Genomic DNA, 10,632 nt, shown 5'->3' on the forward strand with positions numbered 1-10,632 from the left:
AATTTAAGTTTGGTTACATTAGAAGGTATTTATTCAAGTAATAAATTCTTTTATCTATTCATAGCCTTAGGCTATTAACCTAACTTTGAAAATTTTGTACTTTCCTCTATTCTCATCTTCATCTTGAATATCATGTTTCAAACAGAAGTTTAATGAACTTTAGTAGGATGTTCAAGAATCTATATGTCATAGAATTCCAAATTTCATTTCAAGAGTCATGGTGCTTCAACCATTGTTTTCCATAAAAACTTTTCATTTCATACTAGTATGTGAATGGAGTATAGTTAGATTGTGTTACACACAATTTGACTATCTTTACATATGTAATGGAGTAATTACCAACTAACGCTCCCACACAATAATGCTTTACAGAATTTGTGATATTCTTTGGTTTTATCATTATTAATTACCTATAACCTGCTACTTGCTGTCATTATTTCTAGTACAACTTAACTAGAAAATGTAGTGATTATAATAATCATGTTTCATTAAAGTAGCATTGAAGAGATACAAACTATTTTGTAATTTTTTATGATTATTAAATTGTTTCACTAAATGACTCCATGGAAAATTTTCAATTTATTCACATAACCACTTGTGAATCCCAACTTTTAAGTCTTTGATGTTGTAAATCAAACATGTACAGAGTATAACAAGTGTTAAAATTATAGAAATAATAAGGAAGAAAATGATTACTCATCTTGAATATAATCTTATCTAATATGATTATATTCCATTTCCAAAATACTAATTTCGCTTAGCATTATTATTGTATGTGAGTTGGGTTTGAATTCCAAGTTCACATGCAAATTTCTTGAATTCTAAATTCGAGTTTTAGACTTCCTTTTGATCAGATCAAACAAGTCTCTAAGTGACTTTACTTTGAATGTTGCACGAAAATTTCTAGAAAATTTCTTTGCATTCAATCAAAGTTAAACATATCTAAAATAAATGTCAATCAATATTGACTTACTATTTATTATTTCTTTTAGCTTTGAACATTAAAAGGTTCAACATACATTTCTATTTATTAACTAAACGATTATGTGATTTTTGAGCATTTATAAGAGAAAGGTCTTTTGGTTAACTTTAATCAACAGACTATATAAATAGGGAGAGAACCAATGAATGGTTCCAATAAAATACTGTCTTTTATTTGTTTTATGTGTCTAATTAATTACAAGTCAATCTCAAAAATAATTCACATATAAGTTTCACTTAATTGTGGTTGGAATAAGAAGTCTTATTAAATCTATGATTTGCACAATGATGAATAATTCGTAATTATCATTTATACGTGCTCATTGATGAAATAGGCGGAACAAGTATATTTCAAAAATAACAACTGAATTTATAATTCTTAAGAAATATTAAACTTGTTCATTCATCAAATAAAGGAATTTAAAAACATAGTTTCTAGAAAGAATTCAGGAACTAATTTAAAGAAAGAACTTATTAATTTCTTTCATAATGAAAATCAACTATTTCAAAATGACAAAAAATTTAAATTGTTCTAAACTTAAAACAAAATAAATTTCTAAACTAATCTTTTCTTTATTCAATCGTCTTCATCATTTCTTCTTCGCTTTGGTTTCAATGCAACTATTCTTTTTCTCAAAAGATTTATGCATCCCTTAGGACAAGAATAATGGATTATTAATCATAGCTTTTTGATTAAATAATCATATTTATTAATCTCATGATTATTTCACTATAAATATGAGATTGAACGCTTGATAATTATAAACATATATTTAATGAGTACTTTATTAAATAATAAAGTGTCCATTGATATAATCATTACACACAACGTTAATCTTCTATTAATGATTCATAATTAAAAGAGAATAAAATTATCGTTTTACCATTTTAGCTATATCTTGTTCCTAGAGTACCATTGACTTTACTAGTGAAGGTTATGTCACAAAAAGTTTGTAACGTGAGCGCTCATAACATTTTCAGTTCCTAAAGTCAACCCAATAGGGAATCATTATTCAATCTATAAGAAGGTATAGATTCCATATCTGTTAACTATGTCCCCAGCCACATATATCATTGAGTCCCCAAAACAACTTTACTTTATTTTACTGGGAACTGTTTTAAGTTTATTATCTTAATCTTAATCCTCTCATACCAATATGAGATTAAGACCACATAGATAAACTTTAGAATTTTTTGATATTTACTTAATATTATCAACATAATATCAGACATGGTTTATATATATAATAATTCAATTTAATTATTTATTTCATTTAAAACATTTGTCAACTATAATTGCTTTAAGGGCACTATTCCTAACACTACATCCAAAGATTCATGAGAGAAGCAAACCGAGCATCCACAGTAGGAGATGAAGGGAAGTTCGTTGCCATCTCGACAGGAATCATTTATCGTAGTCCCTTGTGGGATAGCATCCACAGGAACCCCATCAACACCTTGCATGAGTTCCTAGACCGAGCAGACAAATACATGAAGCTAGATGACACTATCATGAAGGAAGAAAAATGCATAAACCATCTGACTACTATCAAGGCAAGCAAGAACATCGCAAACCCTCAAGGCAACAATAGGGGTAACGGTAAGAAGAGGAGTACCTCAAGGGTCGAGCAGAGTGGATAAAAGAAGGCTAAGTCAACACCAATCGACAAACAGCCTAAGCACCAGCCCAAGTTCACCAATTATATAGTCCTGGCTGTAACAAGGGCTGAGATTTACTTGGCAACATACCAGGAGGTACCATACCGAAAGCCACCACCCTTGCACTCAGAAGGAAAGAGGGACAAAAACAAGTTTTTTCGGTTCCATAATGATTATGGGCACAACACAAATGAGTGCAAACAACTGAAGGATGAGATAGAGTTTCTCCTCCAATCAGGAAAACTCTCGAGGTACCGAGTCAAGATTGAAAACCCAAGCAGGAATCCAGAGTTTCGAAGGCAAAGGAGTCCACCACTGGAGCCAGCGGCTGTGGACTTCACATTGGACACCATATGTGGGGGGCCCCACGTAGCAGGCAACAGTAACAATGCTCATGAGCAATATACAATGACCCTAATACATAAGGTAGGGGAGTCTTCCCAGTGCATGGAAATTAAGGAGCAGTCTCCAAAAAATCTGAAGTATGAAAGTAAAACTTTCGCTTTTACGGAGGATGATGCCAGGCACGTGAAGTATCCCCACAATGACCCTCTGGTCCTTACCATTCAAATAATCAATACCTGAGTGAAGAGATGCTTGGTGGATACGAAAAGCTCAATAGATATCATCTACAAATTATCCCTTAAGAAGATGAAGCTCACGGTCAAGGACCTGACACCTTGTTCCCATGTGATATATGGGTTCACAAGAGAATGCCTAGCACCACCATGAACTATTGAACCACCGGTCAGTATGGGGGATGCCCCTAGGCACGAGACTGTGATGACAGAGTTCCTGGTGGTAGATTGTTCATCGGCTTACAACTTAGTGATCAGGAGACCCCACCTGATGGCATTACATGCAGCAGTGTCTATCTGGCATCTGTCTTTGAAGTTCCCCACAAGCGTACGGCAAGGATGCGTATAGGGTAACCAAAGGGAGGCACCAGAATGCTATAACGCGTTGGTGGTCAAAGAAAAGAAAGGACCATGAGTAAACAACATGGTGGTGACCTGTTGTGAAGGGAATGAAGGAACCGATGAGGTTATCAACATGGAATTTGACGTTGAAGGAAACACTATACTGGAGCTGGGGGGATCCTTTTAACGAAGATTTGTTATTGTAACAAGTTTCCCAAAGTGAGGGAAACGACATCGATCCTTGCTTTGGGGATGACATCATGGGGGTAGGACCATTAGAAGATCTTAATGAAATCCTACTAGATGAGGAAGACGTGACTAGAGTAATCAAATTCGGGAAGGAACTAAAGGTGGAAATTAAGACACGGTTGGTATAATTTTTTAAGAAGAACCAAGACGTCTTTGCCTGGTCACATAAGGGCATGGTTTGAATTTCTCTGTCTGTGATAAGCCATGTCCTCAATGTGGACAAAAACTACCCACCTGTGCAACAAAAGAGGAGACTGCTTGACAAAGGCCGATCTCAAGCCCTGAAGGAGGAGGTCGAACAGCTTAAGGAAAATAATTTTATAAGGGAGGCCTACTACCCAGACTGGATATCAAACCCCGTGCTGGTCCCAAAACCAAACGGGAAGTGGAGGACATGTGTGGACTTCACAGATCTGAACAAGGCCTGCCCCAAAGACTGCTTCCCACTACCTAGAATAGACCAATTGGTCGATGTAACTGTAGGTCATGAAATAGTCTCATTCATGGATGCATATTCTGGGTATAATCAGATAAGTATGCACCCTCCCAACGAGGAACATACCAGCTTTCGGACAGACAAAGGATTTTACTATTATAAGGTAATGCCATTCATCTTAAAGAACGCAGGAGCCACCTACCAGCGTTTAGTAAATGGCATGTTCCGAGACTTGATCGACAAAAATATGGAGGTATATGTCGATGACATGTTGGTCAAGTCCAAAGAATCTGGAGGGCATGTTCAAGACTTGGAGGAATGCTTTGCAATACTTAGAAAGTATCGCATGGAGTTAATTCCGCTCAAGTGCTCGTTTGGAGTTGGTTCTGGTAAGTTTCTCGGATACATAGTCAATTCACGTGGAATCGAGGCTAACTCCGAGAAGATCAAAGCGTTGATCAACATGAAGTCACCTACCATAATCAAAGAAGTACAAAGCTTAACAAGGAGAGTAGCTGCACTCAGTAGGTTCATATCGAAGTCTACAGACAAGTGTGTCCCCTTCTTTAACTTACTAAGGACTAGTAAAAAGATCCAATGGACTGAGGAATGCGAGAGCTTTCCAAGCCTTGAAGGAGCATCTCACTCAACCTCCCGTCCTAGCAAATCCAATAGATGATGAAGTATTATTCATCTATTTGGCAATCACCAAGCATGCAATCAGCGCTGCTTTGGTGAAAGAAGAGAACAGGGTACAACACCCTGTGTACTATATCAGTAAAAGGCTAGTAGGTGCGGAGTCTAGGTATCCCCCCTTGAAAAGCTAGCCTATTGTTTAGTAATCGCCTCTTGCATCCATACTTCCAAGCTCACTCAATCCGAGGCCTAACCAATCAACCGCTATGACAAGTTCTTCAGAAGCCAGAGGCCTCGGGATGGTTACTCAAATGGGCGGTGGAGTTAGGACAGTTTGATATCACTTATCATCTGAGGATGGTGATAAAAGGACAAGCATTGGCAGACTTCATAGTCGAGGACACCAACCTTGAAGACCCTTCCTACCAATTGGAGAATAGAGATACCGAGAAGAAATGAGATTCTCCTGTATGGAAGCTATATGTTGATTGATCATCCAATATATACGAGGCATTTCTAGCAGGATTACGCTTATCCCGTGCACTTATCCCGTTTAAGCTAGTGAAAGGTTCACTTATCTGTTAAGCCCCGGTGACCCTATCGTCACAAGGCTAAAGGGAGCTATACCCAACTTAGTGACTTTTGCGACTGTTACCTATCTGTTTTGGACTGATAGTCCTGAATGATTATTATGATCATTGTTGATATTATATCATGCTATATTGTGTTTTCTTGCTGGGCCTTAGCTCATGGGTGCTATGTGGTGCAGGGAAAGGGAAAGAAAAGCTCACCCAGCCTTGAGTGGAGAGCTTAGGTGGTGATGTGTACATATGCGGCCGCTTGACCACCACAGCCAAGGAGTTCTCAGAGGAACTAGGGGGTTTACCCTATTTTGCCGCTTAGGTTGGCGGGTTTGTAAATTTGAAACATTAGTGACCATTTTGAGTTGTAAATATCTTGTAAATGTTTAGATAAGCTCATGAGCAGTTATATACTTAATAAAATATATCCTTTCCTTTTTATTGTTTTTTCCACCTTAACCTGTTAATAACACTTAGAGCACGTTTTTAACCAAAGGAATCGGGTAGCGGGTCAAATTTCCAGTTCACCGTTCACCGTAATTGTTCTGGGGTAACCAGGGCGTTACAACTTGGTATCAGAGCATGCCAAGGTTAGGGTTCCTACAGACTGGCTGGGCATGTACACACATCACTGAAGTCAAGCTCGACTCATGGTTTGGTAACTATTTATGTAGCTATATGTATAACTGCTTAAATATAGTATATATGCTTTACTTGTATGCATGAGATACCATGTTGAACCTGTGCCCTGAAATATTATATCCTCAGCAAATGTGTGCTAATTAGTACTGAGATTGCTGGAACATACTTATAAGTATGGTTGATTATGAATTATTACGTGATACATGCTGAGTGCTAAATGCTAGAAACATGTATCTGCTTGTATATAATTGTATGACTATGGAATATGATAATTTTCTGCTTGTTCTTGGACCGTAAGGTGGCAAGAGGTTTAGTTATTACTACCTGACTGGCCGTATTGATCAATATTTCAGCAAGGTGTCAGATAAGAATGAATCCAGGGCAGACAGATACTTCAGCTGGCCAGAGTGATCAGGGCCAGAATAATAATAACAGTCAGGGTCAGGAAAATGACTAGTCACAGATTCCACAGCCAGCTCCTGTAAACTGGCAGCAGATAATCAGTGATTTGCAGGCTACAGTGTTGAGACAAGGGGAAGAGCTTCGTCTCCTGAGACAACAGCAAGCGCCTGCAGTGGCCAGTGTATCAAAGGCATCTCTTGTGTCGGTGCCAGTAGCAGAGCATCTACCTGAGGTAGGACATAAATGGGAACCTCTTTATGAAAGGTTCATAAAGCAACAACCTCCAGTATTTGAGGGCAGTGCAGATCTTGCCAAGGCAGGGCAGTGGATGAGTATGATTACCACTATCCTTGATTTTATGAGGGTATCTGGTAATGAGAGGGTGGTCTGTACCACTTATATGTTTCAGAAGGATGCCCGGATTTGGTGGGAGGTTATTACCAAGACCAAGAATGTAAATGCCCTGAGTTGGGAGGAGTTTCAAACTCTGTTTAATGAAAAATATTATAATGATGCTATCAGGGCGGCGAAGGCCGAGGAGTTCATTAGGCTACTTCAGGGGAATTTATCAATAACTGAGTATGCCTTAAAGTTTGATCGTTTGGCAAAGTTTTCCATGGAGTTGGTGCCCACTGATGGGACCAGGAGAGAGAGATTCTTGCAGGGGCTACAGCCCAGATTAGCCCGTGATGTACGTATCACCACTGTGGCAGGGGTTACTACCTATGCACAGGTGGTTAAGAAGGCACTCACAGCTAAGAGTGCATAGAACAGGATCTGGCGTGATAGTGCAGCCAGAAGGGATTTCAGGAGGACAGGTCCTCCGTTTGTGGGTTCTGGTAGGGGTGTAGGCCCCAGTGATCAGAAGAAGAAGGTTCCTGACACCTTCCCAGTTCCAGGTCCTGATAGACGGCCCCGTGGTATTTCTATGGGTCGTCCAGGTGGTAGTGAAGCCTAGAAGTCTTATCCTGAGTGCCCTAGATGCAAGAGGCATCATCTGGGAGAGTGTAGGGCAAGGGCCTGCTTCTTATGTGGAGCAGTGGGTCATCTTAAAAAGGATTGCCCTAAGGCAAGAAAAGAAGAACCCAGAAAGGCGGACAGCTCGGCCCCAGCTCGAGTGTTCGCATTGACTCAAGCGGAAGCTGAGGCTTCTCCCTCAGTTTTTACAGGTCAGCTTCTTAGTGCTGGAACCCCTTATAATGTGTTGATTGATTCTGGTGCTACACATTCTTTTGTTTCTAGTAGTATTATTGATAGATTGTGTAGACCCTGTGATTTTTATGATGTGAGGTTTGGAACTTTGTTACCCACTGGAGAGTTAGTGGTATCCAGGAGATGGGTCAGATCTTTGCCAGTGACAGTAGAGGGCAGAGAGTTATCAGTGGATTTAATAGAGTTGGTTATGACTGACTTTGATATGATATTGGGTATGGATTGGTTGGCAAAGTATGGAGCAACCATTGATTGCAGAAGGAAGATGGTCACTGTGCATGGACCTCGCATTCCTATGATTTCTGTATTGAGGGCTAGGGATTTATTGCAATGAGGTTGTATTGGATTCTTAGCCAGTGTGGTTGATACCACTCAAGTCATGCCAGTGAGACCAGAATATACTAGACTTGTATGTGAGTTTCTGGATGTGTTTCCAAAGGATTTGCCAGGGTTGCCACCGCACAGAGAAATTGAGTTCATTATAGAACAGGCACCAGGGACGGAGCCAGTGTCTAGAGCGTCTTATAGAATGGCCCCAGCTGAGTTGAAAGAATTAAAAGTACAGTTGCAAGAACTGTTGGATTTGGGTTTTATCAGACCTAGTTTCTCACCTTGGGGTGCGCCAGTTCTGTTTGTAAAGAAAAAGGATGGTTCTCTGAGAAAGTGTATTGATTACAGAGAACTGAAGAAGCTGACAAATAAGAATAAGTATCATTTGCCAAGGATAGATGATTTGTTTGATCACTTGCAAGGTAAGAAGGTATTCTCAAAGATCGACCTTCGTTCTGGTTATCATCAGTTGAGGGTCAAGGAAGGAGATATACCAAAGACTACTTTTCGTACCACGTATGGGCATTATGAGTTCCTAGTTATGTCATTTGGATTGACTAATGCCCCTACTGCTTTTATGGATCTGATGAACAGAGTGTTCAAGGATTATCTGGACCAGTTTGTGATCGTCTTCATCGATGATATTCTGGTGTATTCTCAGACTGAGTCAGAGCATGAGCAGCATCTGAGGTTGGTTCTACAGAGATTGAGGAAGCATAGACTGTTTGCAAAGTTCAAGAAATGTGAGTTCTGGTTATCTTAGGTATCCTTTCTTTGGCACATTGTCAGTAAGGAGGGGATTAAGGTAGATCCAGCGAAGATTGAAGCGGTCAGAGATTGGCCAAGACCAAAGAATGCTTTTGAGGTTAGAAGTTTCCTTGGATTGGCAGGTTATTATAGGTGTTTCGTTGAAGGGTTCTCAAAGATTGCTACCGCATTGACTGAGCTGACATGCAAGAGTCAGAAATTTGTGTGGTCAGATAAATGTGAGAACAGCTTCCAGGAACTGAAGCAGAGATTGACAGCTCCGATTCTGAGTCTTCCGACAGATCAAGAGAAGTTTGTGATTTATTGTGATGCTTCTCATCAGGGTTTGGGCTGTGTTATGATGCAGTCAGAAAAGGTAATTGCTTATGCTTCTCGACAGTTAAAGGAGTATGAAAAGAGATATCCCACTCATGATTTAGAGTTAGCAGTTGTGGTATTTGCTGTAAATATATGGAGGCATTATCTTTATGGAGAGAAGTGTGAGATCTATACAGACCACAAGAGCCTGAAATACTTCTTCACTCAGAAAGATTTAAATATGAGACAAAGGCGTTGGCTGGAGTTGGTAAAAGATTATGACTGTGAGATTTTGTATCATCCAGGAAAGGCCAACGTGGTAGCTGATGCTTTAATAGCAGATGATATGACTAGAGCTAGTATAGAGTTGCTGGTGGGCCAATTGGCTAATATTACGCTACAGTCTACGCTGTTGGAGAGAATTAAGGAGGGTCAACTGAGTGATCCACAGCTAATCAAGATTAGAGAGGATGTTCTGGCTGGAGCATCCAGAGATTATACAGTGTCTGAGATAGGCTTGTTGAGATACAAGGGGCGGATATGTGTTCCACTAGACACTGCCTTGAGGCAAGAGATTCTGGATGAATCTCATACTACACCTTACTCTTTGCATCCAGGCACTAGGGCTGTGCAGAAATTTTTACAACCCGCCCAACCCGAATAATCCGTCCAAACCAACCCGAAAAAACTGCCAAAAAACGCAACACGAATAAACCGACCAAAATTTAAACCGCCCAATTGTTACATTGGGCGAGTTGAAAATAATTATCAACCCGCCCAATATAACGCAACCCGTCCAATTAAGAATTTATTATTTTTAATATATTCAAATAAATATATAAATTAATTAAGTTTTGTTTTCATTTTTTTACTATAAATTTAAAATATTGTTTTAAGCTTAAAAAGATAAACTTCACATTATTAGTACTAGTATTTAAAAAAAATGTAAAAAATGTAAAAAAAAAAAAAAATACCTCTTTTGTTTTGGCGGGTTGACCCGACCAACCCGCCCAACCCGCCCAAAAAAAATACAATTTCGGTTTGGGCGGGTTAACCCGACCAACCCGCCCAAATTATTGGACGGGTTAAAAAAAAAAATTTCTTAATTGGACAAGTTATGGGTCACTTTTGCTAACCCGATTATGACATTGGATGGGTAAAAATATCTTGTAACCCGACCAACCCGCCCAATGCTCAGCCCTACCAGGCACCACAAAGATGTATCAGGATGTGAGATCATTGTATTGGTGACCGAGGATGAAAAGAGATGTAGTTGAGTATGTGGCTAAGTGCTTGACATGTCAACAGATCAAGGCTGAGCATCAGAGGCCGGTAGGGCTATTGCAGCCTCTGGATATCCCAGAGTGGAAGTGGGAAGACATCACAATGGATTTTGTGGTGGGCTTACCCAGGACTGTTGGTCAGCATGATTCTATTTGGGTGATAGTGGATCGCTACACCAAGTCAGCTCACTTTCTGCTGGTGAGGACTACTTATACAGTTGACCAGTATGCAGATC

The sequence above is a fragment of the Humulus lupulus genome, chromosome X (genome assembly GCF_963169125.1).
Source record: "Humulus lupulus chromosome X, drHumLupu1.1, whole genome shotgun sequence".
NCBI lineage: Eukaryota > Viridiplantae > Streptophyta > Magnoliopsida > Rosales > Cannabaceae > Humulus > Humulus lupulus.